Raw genomic sequence first — 16133 nt, forward strand, 5'->3', positions numbered from 1 at the left:
TAAGGCTCATACAACGAACAAAACAGAACCCCTCTCTCCTCACCTGCGTACACAGCTGTCTATTCTGAGCATGTGACTTTATTTTCAGGACTGGCTTCCACTAAGCTGCTGTGAACACCAATAAAAACGCATTTTCAAATGAATGGCTGGAAGTGTGGGCTTGCGACTACATCCCCAGCAGCAAATAAGACCTATTTATAAACAACTACAAATTAAGCAACAGAGCTATACTTAATATGTTTTAGTACCTGGTGCTTGCTAGGGACTCTGCTAAATGCTTTCCTCATTTAATTGCTCCCGTCACCCTGTGAAGGAGGAACTGTGAGTCCCTGTTTTATAGACATGGAAGCAGAAACTCAGCAGAGAAGTAACCTACCCCAAGCATCCCTGGAGCTCGAGGGCAAGGAGGTATGAGTCCAGCCATTTGGGCCCCCAAACTTGTGAACTCTACTCCTCCAAGAAGCTCCTGATCACTGGGGGCTACTGTTCCCTGCTCCTGCTACAGTGCTTCTAAATGAGGATGGTCAGATTACTTTCATTCAATATTTTAAGTATTACAGATAATTTACAAATATAGTGGTACATCAGATTAACAATGATCTATTGTCAGGGGGGCTTGGTTCAGGACTATTTGTCAGTTCTAGAATATTCTCACCAAGAACCATCTGGAACTTAATCTCAAGTGTCATGTATAATGTAAGCAAGTATTTTTGTCCTAGGACAATATTCATAACAGCATTCTTGAGAAAGACTGCCGATGTTTCCATGTTTGTCTGCTTTGGGGAGGGAGTGTAGATATTTGGCCATCTGAGTATCTGCAAGGGCAGCTCTGGGGTGTCTCAGCAGCACACCAGGGTGTGCCCAGAAGAGGGAAAATAAAAGCCATATGACAAAGACAGTTCCACTGGACCAAATTTTCTGCAGGGGAAATATGATCATATTTGTTTGAATATTCCAGGTAGAAGAATAATAAAAAGTGAGGAACTAGGAAATGTTATCTACAGTGTATAGAGAGAATTCTGGGAGATAAAGTGGTGGACTGCTTTTCTCAGCCTGTGAGTCAACATGAATAGCTCCTTCTAATGCTCTATAAGATGTAAATTGGAACTTTCTGTGTAACATAGAACTTCTTTCTTCCTGTGTTTGGCTATGTGTTGTGTTTATAAACACTACAGGCATACAGTAATAAACAGTGAAATTGCTTTTGTATGTTTGTTCCTGAACAGCTGTAACTGAATGAAAATAAACACCACTTTTCTTATGATTTGTTGATGCAAAGGATAGTTCACTTTAAACTGAGTCTACAAATTAGCACAAAAATAGGTTATTAAAACATATTTTCTCTCATTCCAGACAGAATGGTAACAATCAAGAATACAAGTAACAATAAATGTTGGCGAGGATGTGGGGAAAAGGGTACATCATACATTGCCTGTGGGATTGCAAATTGATGCAACTACTCTGCAAAGTAGTATGGAGATTCCTCAGAAAACTTGGAATGGAACCACCATTTGACCCAGCTATTGCACTCCTCAGTATATATCTAAAGGACTTAAATTAGCACAGTATGGTGACACAACCATATCAATATTTATAGCAGTTTAATTCACAATAGCTCAGCTATAGAATTAACCTAGGTGCCCTTCAACAGATGAATGAATAAAGAAAATGTGGTATATATACACAATGGAAAATTACTAAGTTATAAAAAAGAACGAGTTTATGACTTTTTCCAGTAAATGGATGGATCTAGAGACTATTATGCTAAACGAAATAAGCCAATCCCCCAAAATTAGAGGTTGAAAGTTATCTTTGATATGTGGACACAAACACACAACAAGGGAGTGGGGATGGGTGGGGGAAGAATAGAAGTTCAAAATATTAGGCAAAGGGAAAGAGAAGGAAGAGGGGACAGGAATAGGAAAGACAGTGGAATGAATCTGACATAACTTTCCTATGTACATAATGAATACACCACAGTGAATCTCCACATCATGTACAACCAGAAGACTGGGATCCTAATATAAGAATAAGATGTACTTCATGCTTTATATATATCTCCAAATACATTCTACTGCCATGCATAACTAAAAAGAATTTAAAAAAATAGAAAAATAAGTTAAAAAAAAGCTGAAAAAACCAAACATATTCAAGGAAGCCCTAAAATCATGGTGACCTATAAGCATATGAAATAACTTTTCGCATACAATCCCAAAGCATAAAACATTTTAGGAAGCACAGACAAAGATCTGTCTCTTGCACAGATATTTGTTCCTTCCTTCCTTCCTTCACACAACAGATTCATCGATGCTTATTTATAAAGTGCTAAGTTCTTAGAAAGGAGATGGTGTGTGAATTGCTCAAAGGCAGAGAGGCGCATCCAGCAGGCCTAGCGTGGGGTCTCCGGCCCATTTCTCCATGGCTGTAAGTTTCTATTCTTTCCTCTCCTCTCTTAACAGGAGGAGGCTGATAGAATACAATGAAATATGTGGGGTGCCAGACTATTAGGACCTTGTAGGGATTAAGAGGATGAAAAGGGACTATTACAAGCTCCCCAATAAAGGTGGGAACTCAGAGAAAATGTGTCCAAATGCCTGGCTTACTCCCCTTCAGTCAGAATTTTCTCCAAATCTGCTGAAAGAAAGAACTTTTTCCAAAAGTTCTTGCCCTGGATAAAAATCTCACAATGAAAAGAGACCTTCTGGTCTAGGTTTCTGATCATGAGAGTTGAATCCCGAGGGACAAGTGCTCCAATGGTATGGGCGGCTTCCGCCTCAGAAGCCTGCTAGTGCCACTCTAGAGGAGGACGAGGGAGCCAGGGAACAGCAGCTGCCACTTATCAGATGCCCTGCGTTGGCCTAGCAGGGTGTGTGTGAAGGGGACTATGCACACCTGGCCTTTCATCTGCACAGAACTCTAGGTGAGATTATTCCCACTTAGAGATCTGCCATTCTTTTCTCTTGGCCTCTTTCTGCATTTATTTGCTCCATAATTCTGCTGCCCATTTCTTCTCTGGCTTTCACCTTAATTACTTTTTTTGGCGGGGTGGGGTACTGGGGATTGAACCCAGGGGTTTTTAACCACTGAGCCACATCCCAGCCAATTTTATTTTTTATTTTGAGACAGGGTTTTACTAAGTTGCTTAGGGCCTACGTTGCAGAAGCTGAATTTGAACTTGCATTCCTCCTGCCTCAGCCTCCTGAGCTGCTGGGATTACAGGTGTGCACATGGCACCTGGCTTCATCTTAAACTTTGATGGCTTATCTATAACTGGCTAGTACAGTCTCTCACCCCTTCCCCATCCATATGTGTAGATCAACTGTCTTTCCCCCGATCTGTGCAGATGACTGTCCCCTCCCAGGTGTGTAGATGTACAGATGTGACTTTTCTGCTCACCTTCTTGGCAGGGATAAGGACAGAGTCATTTGCAGACCAAATGAGCATAAGATCCAGAAGATGTACCATGTCTCTGAAGTTTAAAAAATACTCAGTTGTAAAACAACATCCATTTCTCAGACCATATGTGTATATATTTGTGATTTACTCAACACAGAACAAAGGAGGGCCATTTATTTTTATTCTACCTAAACTGACACTTATTATGACACCTGAATGTCCCACTAGAATGAGTTGCAGAATGATAATGTAATTGCAGATGTAGTTAATAATTGCCCATGAGATCTTTTTGCTTCAGAATAGACTTAATTATTCACTGTGCTGATTTAAGATCATGGCCAGAGACTGTAACTTAATAGAAACCTATGGGATTGCCGAAAAAGAGGCAGCGGTACTCCCTCTGTCTCCGATGCTATACAATTTTAGACTACCATAGGAACTTGTTCTTTGGTCCTGAAAGGTTAGTGGTTGGGGTTATGGAACCTTATAGGGCCTAGGTAAGAAGAGGGTGTGGTTAATTATTTGGAACTGAAAGCTTGATAATCTCTTACTCTTTTATGTATATTCATTCCATGACTAAAGAATTAGGGAAAGCAGATGCTACTTCCAACCACAAGGTGGCAGCATAATTCCAGTCTCAGCCCCCATCAGTAGCTCCTCCTCCAAGGAGAGGGGTTCAATTATTCTTGTCTGTCTCTTATGTTTGGCATTGGAATTGTCTTCATTAGCCTGGACTATCAGCCACCCAAATCAATTACAACAGGAAAGGAAATAAAACCCAGATGAGATTAATGAAAGTTTGCAGACCAAATGACAGCCATTTACTTCTTTAGTCAAACACCCTTAACAGGTAGGTGTTCTGATCACAGCCAAGTCTACAAATAATACTTCAGCAAAGCTGGGATGGTCAGTGAGAACAGCTACAAAGGCAGTACTTTACAGTTCCTTTGAAGCAGGTTTAGGTCAGTAATGACAGTCATTACCACTTTACATCTGTCCAACTCAGCCCATAATTAAGGATGATGGAAACCACCTCTGCTGATGACCCCTCACTGATGGATGAAATCAGGAGAGCCAAGTCTCAAACCCCATGGGAATTCCTCCTTCCCAGTCATTATCAGGTGTGGGAACCATGTGGCAAAATACTTCATGAGCTACAAATTAACCAAACAAATTTAACCATCACCAAGGAGCCACATTCTCGGGTAGGTCCCTGTCCTGTGAGTACATTGGTGGATGCACAGATCAAGGCTAAGTATTTAAATTACAGGTAGGTGTCTTTTCAGATTCAAGGGACTGTGCCTGACACAGGCTAGCCAGCTTCAGGGAACTTGGTATGAATGAGAGTAGACCCAGTCTGCTGTGAGGTGAGGAATTGAAACTGGTGCTTATTCTTCCATTCTGATAAGGGTACAAAGTTGCCCTCCCCCACCCCAGAGATTGTAACCAAGATCTTCCCATGTGCTCCTTCACCAAGTCAGGGAAAAGATACATGCAATGAGCCAAAGGTAGTGAAGGAGGACTTTGAGGCAAGGTTTTCTTGTGTAGTTCCCTGAATCATTTAATAATGTCACTGCAGAGCAATATCCTGTCATTTCTTCCTGTAACAACTTGAGAAAAGCACATCAACTGGAAACCTCTCCACCACCAGACCAAAGGAACCCTGGTATCAAGACTTGCTCACAAAAGAAGAGCCAGCCATTTGTCCTAAGAGTGAGTTATGAATCCTTAGAGCTGTCTGTCGGCTCAGCCAAATTGATGTTTTGTACATATAGGACCTATTGATCGACTCAGGAAACAGGAAAGTGAACCTATTTGAAGAGGGGGTATGTGTGGCTGTCTCCTGTCTTAGGGAATACATTAAACTTACGTCATAGAAACAATGTAGCTTACTGTTTATATGTTGTTGTTTTGCATGGTACTGGGATTGAACCCAGGGCCTTGTACATACCAGGCAAGTGCTCTATCACTGAGCCACATCCCCAGCCCTACCTTTTATATAAGAATAGACACTTGGCTTTTGCCTACGGAAAAGCCAAGAGACAAGAGATTCTGATGGGAAATAAAATGACTTCTAGGGTTGCTTTTTATCATGTCATGATTAGGAAGTCAGTTTTCAAGGTTCATTTTTCATGGAGTGGAGAGAAGAGAGAAAGAAACAAGGTGGGTATGGTGGGGGGGGGGGAGGAGAGGGAAAGAGAGGTCCTTGCATAAGTACACATTGCTTTGTACCACGTGCATCCTGATTGGAGCCCTGAGACACTTATTGGGGTGAAGGCCATATGTTCTAAAGACTGGGTGAGGTGGCTTTGTTTTGCACCCACAGTCTTTGTGCGACGTTGCAGAAAGCATGCAGTTTGGACTTCAGGTCCTCTCTCTTCCTGTCTTGTGTGTTTGCGCAGCTGATCTACCTTAAAAGTTCCTTTAGAGTGAGATGTATTGGTCTCATTTCCTTCTATATTCCTGCAATCTACATGACCTGGAAAATAGGAGCCAATCAGGGAATTTCTATGAAATACATGTTTCTGCAAGAAAGAATGGTGATTCCTAAGCAGACTCTCAAAAATGCAAATTTAATTTTTAATTTATATGGTAAAGGAGAAGAGGAGTTAAAAAGTAGGCCCAGGGTGTCTTAAGGCCCAACCCTAACTCTTGGATAAACAAAGGCCCAACCCTAACTCTTGGATAAACAAAGCCTCCTGCCTGTGTCCCATCACCAAAGCAGTTGAATCTCTTTTAAAAAAATCATTGCAGGAGCTGGGATTGTGGCTCAGAGGTAGAGCGCTCGCCTAGCTGGGCGGGACCCGGGTTTGATTCTCAGCACCACATTAAAAAAAAAAATAAAGGCATTGTCAGGAGCCTGGACCCTGAGTTTCTCCAAGGAAAAGGCAGCTTTACATATTCTCATGCCTCCTTCTCTTGGTTTTCACCTGATGAGGCCCTTCCCGTAGGTTTCAATTTAAATGGTGTTTTTTTTTTTTTGGAGTTTCCTGATGCCTCTCAGCCTCCAAGGAGAGTTGATAAGCATTTCCCTTCCCAACATTACTCAAAGCTGAAATTATGAAGTGATTTAATGTCTCCTGGGCCACCTAAGCCCTGTGAGGGAGGAGCTTGAAGCAGATGCACATAGGACAGGGCTGTCACCCAAGTGTGCAGCACACAGTAGGCACTTAATAAAAATTTACTGACAAAACAGTTCATAGAAGGAAAAGCTTCCAGGACAAGCTGCCTATTGACCAGGCCTTCAAAGATGGAAAACATGTGAGTGAGAAGCGACAGGGCACAGCAGACACAAAACTTAGCTTGTCACCCAGCCACCTGGCCAGACAGCTCCTTCCTACACTTAGTCACCTTGCCTTCCCCTTGTCCCTGAAGAGGCCCACTACAAATCAATAGTGACTCGCAAACTTGAAATAAAACACACCAGAAAAGCTAAACAAGTCTGTACTACGACGTGCCAGCCACTTTCACATGCGATCTTTTATTTAATCCTTGCGACCCTGTGATTTTGGTGTTACTGAAACTACTTATGATGAGAAAATGGAAGCTCAAGTTAAGTCTCTGATCTAAGATCACATAGAGACAGCTTTCCTGACTCAGTGTCCCCAGCACTTTCTATATTCTAGGATGTTGGCTGGCTGTGTGTTCTCATCCCCAGGTCATTCCTAACCCCAGGGGCCTAGCTTGTCTGTGACAGCAGAAGACAGGTGAGGACCTGGGAGCCACACCCTTCTTCCTGTCCATCCTTGCTTCCCTCCATCATGACTTGTTTTTGGAGCCAGAGAGAAGAATGTCCTCTCCCAATTGGTTTGGCCACGATGTGATTCCAGCCATGCATCCATCATGGATGGTCCGGTCCTTCCAGGGGATCCAGAGGGCTTTACAGATTTCATCCGGCCATCCACACTGTGATGGATGTGACGTTTACACACAGGCCCGTTTCCTGAGACCAGAACTATTTACAGTCATACTTGGGTAAGCATTGCTCTGTACTGTTTTTATTTGGCTTCTGAGGTTCAGTGATTCAGCCATTTCTTTTCATAATAATAAAAGACTTAACCAAAAACAAACTTCAGCATCTTTGCTGAGAGAGGTTCAGAAATGTATTCTTGGGCAGAAATGGCTCTCAGTCAAATCCTCCTTGCGGCTCATGATATTTAAAAGATCAGATTCACTTTAACACGTGTTTAGACAAGGTTAATTACAAATGCTCCCCTCTGCCACAACCCTGTTAGCCTTTACAAAGCCCTCACCCTGACCATGCCACCCACTGAGACTCTGTGCATCAGATGGTATGTATTCTGGGAAATACATACTTCTTCAAGACTGGAGAAGTAAACTTTAAAAGCAGATGGCAATCTGGGAGTGGTGGAACATCCCTGTAATCCCTGTGGTTTGGGAGGCTGAGGCAGGAGGATCACAAGTTCAAAGCCAGCCTCAGCAACTTAGTGAGGCCCTAAGCACCTCAGTGAGACCCTGTCTCTAAATAAAATATAAAAAAGGGCTGGGAATGTGGCTCAGTGGTTAAGTGCCCCTGAGATCAATCCCTGGTGTCAAAAAAAAAAAAAGCAGATGACAGTTTAAGTCACATAACAGAAGAATGTCCACCACCGAGGTATTCTAACAGAAGCTCACTGATGTTTATCATGCTGTTAGAGGCTCTTCCATGGTAGGAACTGTCAACTTAACATTCTACCCAGGTGCTGGCAAGAATGTGGATCAACTTATTACCCAGAGTTATCGTTATTTCTAATATTTTTATATTACAAAAGAGACAGACAAAATACTTCTTGACTCCTAAAGAAACAAAACCAAATCCTCAGAGCACACCCCTGCAAGCTGTGATCTACATAGGGCTGGGGAAACATGCGAAGAAAGACTAGGTTACTGAAATAAGCCTGAACTTGCATTTGAAAATGTAGGTTCTAAGGGCTCCTCTTCAAGGCTTCCTGCCAGGAGAGGGCAGAGGAAGGCAGATGGCTCAGGGACATGACCCTCCAGCTAGGGCTGGCAGTCTGTTTATAACAAGCCCTCTGGGTGATCACAATGGACCCTGAAATTTGAGAAGACTTCTAGAATGGTGCTTCTCAAACTTTAATGGGCCCCTGGATGATCAGGGGGGCCTGTTAAGGTGCAGATTCTGACTGACCCAGGCTGGAGGGGGCTCAGGTTCTGCATTTCTAACTGGCAGCGGGTGCTGTCTGCAGCCTTTAACCTGAAGTTCATCTTCTTTCCAAGCAGGGTGAAGGCTTACACGGCTGGATTCCTGGTGCTGAATCTTGGCCTTCATCTTAAAGTTAGGGGACCCCTGGGGCTGGGATTGTGGCTCAGCGGTAGAGCGCTTGCCTAGCACAGGCAGGCCCCGGGTTCGATCCTCAGTACCACATAAAAATAAAGGCATTGTGTTGTGTCCCTCTACACCTAAAAAATAAATATATTTTTTAAAAAAGTTAGGGGGCCCTAAGGCCACAGCTCCAGGATCCAAAAAGCCTTCTTGATTCCCACAGAGAGTTTAAGTATAAGCAGCTCTCAGTCCAGCGTCTAAGAAAATGGTAGTGAGTGGACACTCCCCGGGCACGGGCAACACAGTCCTGGCTCCTATTCTGTGCTTTCCCACTCCACTGTTGTGTGGCCTGAAACAATTCTAAACCTCCTTGTGACTCAAATCTCCCTTCTGAAGAAAGCAGTCATTTCTAAGGTTTCTTTCAAAATCTCAGCTTCTATCATTTTATAAAAGTGACTAGTGATTTGTAGAGTCATAAAACAAAAATCCAGAACTTTGCACATAAAGGCAAACATTGCTCCAGCAAGAACCTCAAATTCTCAATGGGATCGATAGTTTCAACTTCCCTTAGAAACTTAAGACTGTGCTTAGTAATTCATGGGAAACCCTGATGAGGGTGCACCAGAGGGGGAGTCATGGGCAACCTTTCCAGACCTTGCACCATGCCAGAAATCAATGCTGACAGCCCTTTCCGGGCTCTTGGTAATGTCACCATTGTACACTGGCTGTGGGGCTGACCTAAGAGTATTGTATCTTTTCATTAACATGTAGTTTCTATATTTACACATTTCCAGTGAGATTTATAACAGCTTTTCAACAAAATGCAGGGACAGAACTGAAATGTGCAGATGGTGCAGGAACAGGTAATGCAGAAAGAAAACACTTCTCCTGGAAGCTACCAGGCTCTTTAAAGGCAAATATCCCAAACTTGGAAAATCTTACAGAGATAGCAAGAGGGATCCATCTATTTCCCAATCCGAGTACTTAATAAGCCTGAACAGATCCAAATGTGATAAGACATTCTGGAGAAATTCTTTGTTTTCAAAGACATCTTGGGTTGGCTTCATGACAAATACATTGGATGATAGTCCCTTACTCTTTGACACTCTCATTCACTAAACAATAATTGCTAAATATCTATCACGTGCTAAGCACTATTCATTTTCTAACTACATCTTGACCATGAGACCATACTGGTCCTCTGTAATTTAACGTTGCAAGCGGTGAAAATGTTTAGATGTAAATTCCTAATGCAGAGATGTGTTCTGGTTATACGAAAAAAAAAAAACAAAACAATTTATTGTTGAATTCTAAGCATGTGAAATCAGAAAAACAACCAACCAACCAATCAACCCTTTAACTCCTTCCCTCTCTACTATGCTGCATTAGAGATGGCACTTCGTCACAGTAACTGCAGCTTGATTCTGTTCAGCTTGGTGGCAGAGGCTCCAAGGGACAAATGCAGCGGCAGTGCCCTTGGACTGATGTTGTTTCAAGCTGAGAACTGTCCTCAATGTGTCTGGTGGATTCCAAAGGCAGCCTTTGCATGTTCAGAGGGTGGAAAAACCCACCTCCCCTGTGTGTCCGCCATCACAGCAGGTCTGCTGGCCTCTGAGCATGGGCTGGGTTCCAAGGCCTGTGTGTGTGTGTGTGTGTGTGTGTGTGTGTGTGTGTGTGTACATAGAGCCCCTGCCCCAGTATAAATGAAAGAAAACTGCTTTTATTTTATAGTTAAGGCCAGAACTTAAAAAAGCCAATACTCAAATACTCAAAGGACAAGTGGCCTGTGCATTGAATCTCACACTAAAGGGGCCAGGGAGGTCAGGCTTACCTAGCATGTGCAAGGCCCTGGATTCTAACCTCAGTGCTGCCACAAAACAGAAAAGAAAATCATCCTAAGGCACAAGTGACAGAAAACAGACCAAGTCACTTAGGGAGGGAAAAAAGGAGAAGGATGGGAGGGCTGAGGCAGACCCAGGGCACTGTGTGCTGAGGGAAATAAGACGGGTGGGAATCCACACGGGTAGGAATCCACACGGGTAGCTTTTCATGTCATTTCCCCCTGCTTTTCCATTTTGACTGTGGCTGACCTTAATCCATAGGGAACTCAGTGAAGAATGACATGTATATATGTATGTGCCTAAGGATACTGGCCTCTCTGTCCTCTTTCACCTAAGGTGGAGAAGATAAAACTCTGTCAGCAGAGGAGTGGGGACAGAGCCTATTCTTAACATGGTCTGATGGGACTGATTATGGAACTCAACCATCAGAATTAGAATTAGTCACTGCTTTGGAAGAGGCTCATGTTCATTTCAAAGACTGCTAATACCCTGGAGAGTGAAAAAAGACTTTGGACTAGATATAAAAGGCAATATGGAGCAACTTCAAGGTCTCAAGGAGACGTGACAGTAGGACAGAACAGTGACTCACTTCTTAAACAGAGAACATGCTGTCAGTTTATGTGGATGAGAATTTTGACTGTGGTCCTACCAAACCACCTGTCTGAATTTATATCAGAATAAGGGACCTGCCCATATCTATTGGCCTCATGGGTTTCTCTTGCTTTCCTTCCCAGGCAAATTTGCCTTCCAGAATCCCTTACTCCTTGACCTCTCCCAGTCCCTGCTTTGTTATACCTGGGACATTTGTTAAACATTTGATGCCCAGATCTGGTCCTCAGATCTTCTGATACAGTAGATTTGGAGTGGGGCTCAAGTATTTGTACTTTTAATGTGCACCTTACATCCTATGATATGTGGAGAAAAATAGTTTTTTCAATGAAGACCCTTTGAAGAACACATGTTGAGAGCTTGTTAGTCCTGTACTACTCAAGCCAGAAACTTTTCTCTGCTTCCTCCCACCCCAGTGAGCTGCTGAAGTGCCATGGCCTTCTCGGACCTTGTCATCTCTTGGGTTCTGCAACAGGCCTCTCTGTGGATCTGAGGGGTAGGCTTCTGTTTCTCCTGCCCAAGTTGATTCATGGCTCCCAATCCAGAGATCTGGGCAGGAGATGGTAGGGGATTTTATTTCACATGTAACATCTTAAGGCTGATTCTGAAAGCTGCTGCTTCCTAGTGTGGATGACACCACTAATAAATATACTGAGTAACTGCTGCATGGGAATTCCAAGGGAGTGGGGGGTAGCTCATTGCATCAAGCCTTCAGAAGTTAAGGATTATTTAAAGCCGACATAGCACAGGGCCAGAGGAATCATTATAAAGGGTGAGCACGATTTCTACATGCAGTATTGTTTCCACTGGTTCATCCTGTGAAAGAAAAATCTAATCCCATTGTGGACCCCTGTGGGTAGAGGGAGTGAAAGTCTGGGGAAGTCCATGGGGACATCTCCAGAGGCCAACTCTGCTCCTCACAAAGCCATGCAGCTAATGTGATTATGAGACCTAATGAACTGAAACAAATCCAATTTTGAACATCTTCATAACTAATGACGATCACATCTTCTCCCTCAAGATTTTTCATTTTCTGTTTGTAAATCATGAATAAAATGGAGGTGATGGGTTCAGGATGACTTCATGAAAAGTCTCAGCATTTCCAGTGCAGTGTTTTATGCTGTGAATGTTACATCAGTTCCCAGATTGAAGGATCATGTGGAGCTTATGCTACATTACATGCCACAGGCAGAAGAGACTTTTTTTTGGGAGAAAACTTAGATTATGGATTTATTAAACTAAAATTTTAGAGAGAGCCCTTTCCCCTTATTGAGCTTAAAGTGCTTGTAGCTGGACAGCCTATAGGGTCACTCTATTCCAATATCCATTTTCTTTGGAAAGTAAAGAACAGGCAAATTCTACAGTCTTGCACAAGGAGAGCTAACATCAGGTACAGCTTGGACACCACTACCCCTCACTGCTCTATGCTGTGTTTCACTCCTTTTCTGGAAGGGACATTTTAAAGTCATTCATTTGAGAGGCAGGCAGTGACAGATGGTGAAGTAGAAAGCTTCCCAGACTAGGAAAGGCGTATCCTAGAGATGTGTTCTGATGCTGGCCATATCTTCCTGCAGTGTTAAAATAACTCAATTCTAACTCTGTTAATTTAATAACAAAGGAAAGGGATATTTTTGGAATACACGGCTCCATTAAGAACTTTAAAAATAAAATATGGGAACTCAAAAGAAGTTTTGCTTAAAGAATCAGGAATTCACTCTTCTCTGTCATTAAGGCTTTGAGTAGGTCTGGCTGTGCTAAGAGCACAGGCTGCATTGTGAGTGGCGCCTCCTAGAGGTATGAGGTTGGCATTGCACAGCCATGGTGGATTCTGCCATTGCTGGACAGGGGCATTTGCTTTTGAGAGGACCACTGTGTATTTATTTCTCATGATTCCATAACACGAAAACTTCAAGAAAAATATATTTACAAAATGGCACAAGAGATGTATTTTGCGGGCAAAAAGAAAACTCATCTAGAAGCCAGGCATGGTGATGCATGCCAGTAGACCTGGCACTCAGGAGGCTGGCACAGGGAGGTGGATCACTTGAACCTCAGAGTCTTCAATCAGCCTGAGCATCACAGCAAGACACTGTCTCAAAAAACAAAGCAAAATCCCCAAAGGCAAAAACTAAAGTTATCTAGAAAAAACCAAGGTAGTCATGGATATTTAGTAACTGCTAATGGGAAAAGAAGTTCATATTTTTAATTCACTAGATCAAATAATCTAGCTAAGTGGCTTCATTCCAGTTCTTTTTGTAAGATTATTTGCAACAGTTATGTGGTTTTTCAATTCTAACTGAAATAATTGTAATACCAATTCAGTGAGACCGACTCAGTCTTTTTCACATTTTTAGACCTTTATCCAAACTCTTTAATTTGAATTCATTTTACTTCTTAATAAACTTCCATGTTGTGCTATATCAGGGACAAGCAGATTTTATGGACAACTGGTCCACCTGTAGCTGAGACACATTCTGCTTCACCTGACTGAGAACTCAGTTAAGAGCAGTGTAAGACACTGAACCCTCTCTAGTCTGATCAAAGTCTGCTTCTGTAGCCAGGATCTTTCCAGGACACCAAGGCATATAATTTCAGGATAGTTTCTAGACTGTTAATACCCTTCCAGACTGTAAGAGTTAAAAAGAGTAAGGGGTGGGTGGAAGAATCAAATGCCAAAATTTTCATACTTCCTAATAGAGTGGTGCTCATTGTCCCTTTCCCTTAATTTATTACTTGGTGTGGCTTTTGGATGCACTGAAGGGCATCCTCTGCCACTGCTAACCAGAATATCAACAGTCTCCTGTACTGTGGCTGGCACAGTCCTTATTGTCATGAACTCATGTGGGCTGTATTAGGTACCAGCTGAACACACTGATTAATGTCATAAAAAGTAGTTTTATGAAATAGTAATATAAGAAACTGTCAAGATTTGTTTATCTGTATTTTTCATAAAAGTTTTAATGGTATTGTTCTATTGGTGGGTACATAAAGTTTAATGCATCCATGTAAGATACTCTTGAGATTTTAGAGCTTGAAAGGTTTTCTGTCTTTATGAATCAGCTTACCTCTTTTTATAAAAACTAAACATACAAAAACCATATTTCCTTTTTTTTTTTCTTCCGTCGTAGGCTGACTGTAAGCTCAAAGAATGTAATTATCTTCAATTATAGCAATTATCTTAGTCTGGCTCTTTCTTTCTTCTCTCTGCACCAACTCCAATTACAAGTTTATTTCACACATTTTGAAGAAACTTATAGGTGCCTTTATTACATTTTCAGTATTTTTAGAAACAAATCTTAATTTCTGAGTAATGCACACAGTGAACTTTAAATTTAATTACCATGGACTATTCCTTTATAGATTTTAAAAGTTTTCAATGTCTGGATTATACTTTTGGAGGAAGATAAGTTTTCAAAGGAGCAAAAGATTGAAAAGAGGAAAAAGAAAGAAAAGAAAATTTTCCTACCAAATTAAACTTTGGGATCATAAATTCAGATACCTAAGGATATAATCAAGGCACCATCCAGATGACATCAGATACAAAGACTAAGAAGATAAAGCTCTAACCAGTTTATCCTAAGGGCCAGGGAATTATGAAGGTTCTTTAACTATTCTATTTCTTTGAAAAGATTAGTAGTCTTCAACCCTATCTATATATTAGAATCACTTGGGAAAATCTATGTCATATATAAATGCCTAGGCCTAACCCCCAAAGTTGGCCTAATGGTCAGGAATAGGGGTTGGATATTTGATCCCCTGTGCATTTGAACATATAATTAATTTTGAGAATCACTGAGCTAGATTGTTCATATTTCTAAATTGGCAAATGCTATGTCAAAATCTTACTCATATCTATTGCAGTATTGGGAAATGTTGTGAGTAGAGTGGGGCAACATAAAGTAGATACAGTTTATCATTCTGTTTTCCCCACAAGTCTGTACTGGGAATCACATTGACCAAACTTTTTGCTCATGTTCAGATGCTCCTCGACTTACAATGGGGTTACATTCCAATAAACCCTTTAGAAAAAAAATACCAAAAGTTGAAAATGATTCAATACCCATTGTCTACCAAACAGGGTACTGTGTTTAAGGTGGGTTATTGCTTGTTACCCTTATGGTGGTGTGGCTGACTGGGAGTAGTGGCTTATTGCTGCTGTCCAGCATTGAGTGTTACCTGCACATCACTAGCCTGGGAGAAAGTACAAATTCAAAGGACAGCTTCTACTGAAAGCACATTGCTTTCACACCATTGTAATATTGAGAAAACATAAGCTCAATCAATGTAAGTTGGAGAATGTGTATATTCTTAGAGCCCAACATCAGTCTATTCCAGAATTTGGAACACAAAGATTCAGATTCATCAGATACAGGTTTTGAGTCACGTTTTTTTTTAACTGCTATATTATTTCTACAATATTTTTTTTGCATCCCTCAAAATGTCAATCTCAAAGTTATGTGGCTATTCATGATTTATTAAAGAAATTAAAATAGCATTGTTTTAAATTTCAACAAGAATTATATTAAATTTTCCAATGTGTTATTGGTGTGAGGCTCACATACCATTGTCAAAGCTGATCTAAAACACACCTGTTATCTATCCACATGCAAAATGACCCACAATTCTTAGAGGTAAAGAGGATGCAAGAAATTGACACATTACTATGATAGTACCTTTCTTTATGCTTTACGCTATTTTAGTCTTTGTATTGTTCTTCATCACTTAAATGGACACTACACTTTGTCCAGCTCAGTTTGACATTCATTGGAAGATTATCATCAGGGGCCGGGTGGGCCTGAATGCTCCAGCCTCAGCAGGTACTGTCTCTCCTTGGCCATGACCTTCTGTAGGCTTTTTCATTCCAGCTTGACATGTTAGGTTTACCCTCACCCTGGAACTTTTATATTAGTTGTTTACTTTCTGGAATGATCATCCTTTAGGACATCATACAACTGGATCATCCTCGTTTTTCAGTCCTGATCCAACATCATGTTCTCAGAGAA

The sequence above is a fragment of the Marmota marmota genome, unplaced genomic scaffold (assembly GCF_001458135.2).
Source record: "Marmota marmota marmota unplaced genomic scaffold, marMar, whole genome shotgun sequence".
Classification (NCBI taxonomy): domain Eukaryota; kingdom Metazoa; phylum Chordata; class Mammalia; order Rodentia; family Sciuridae; genus Marmota; species Marmota marmota.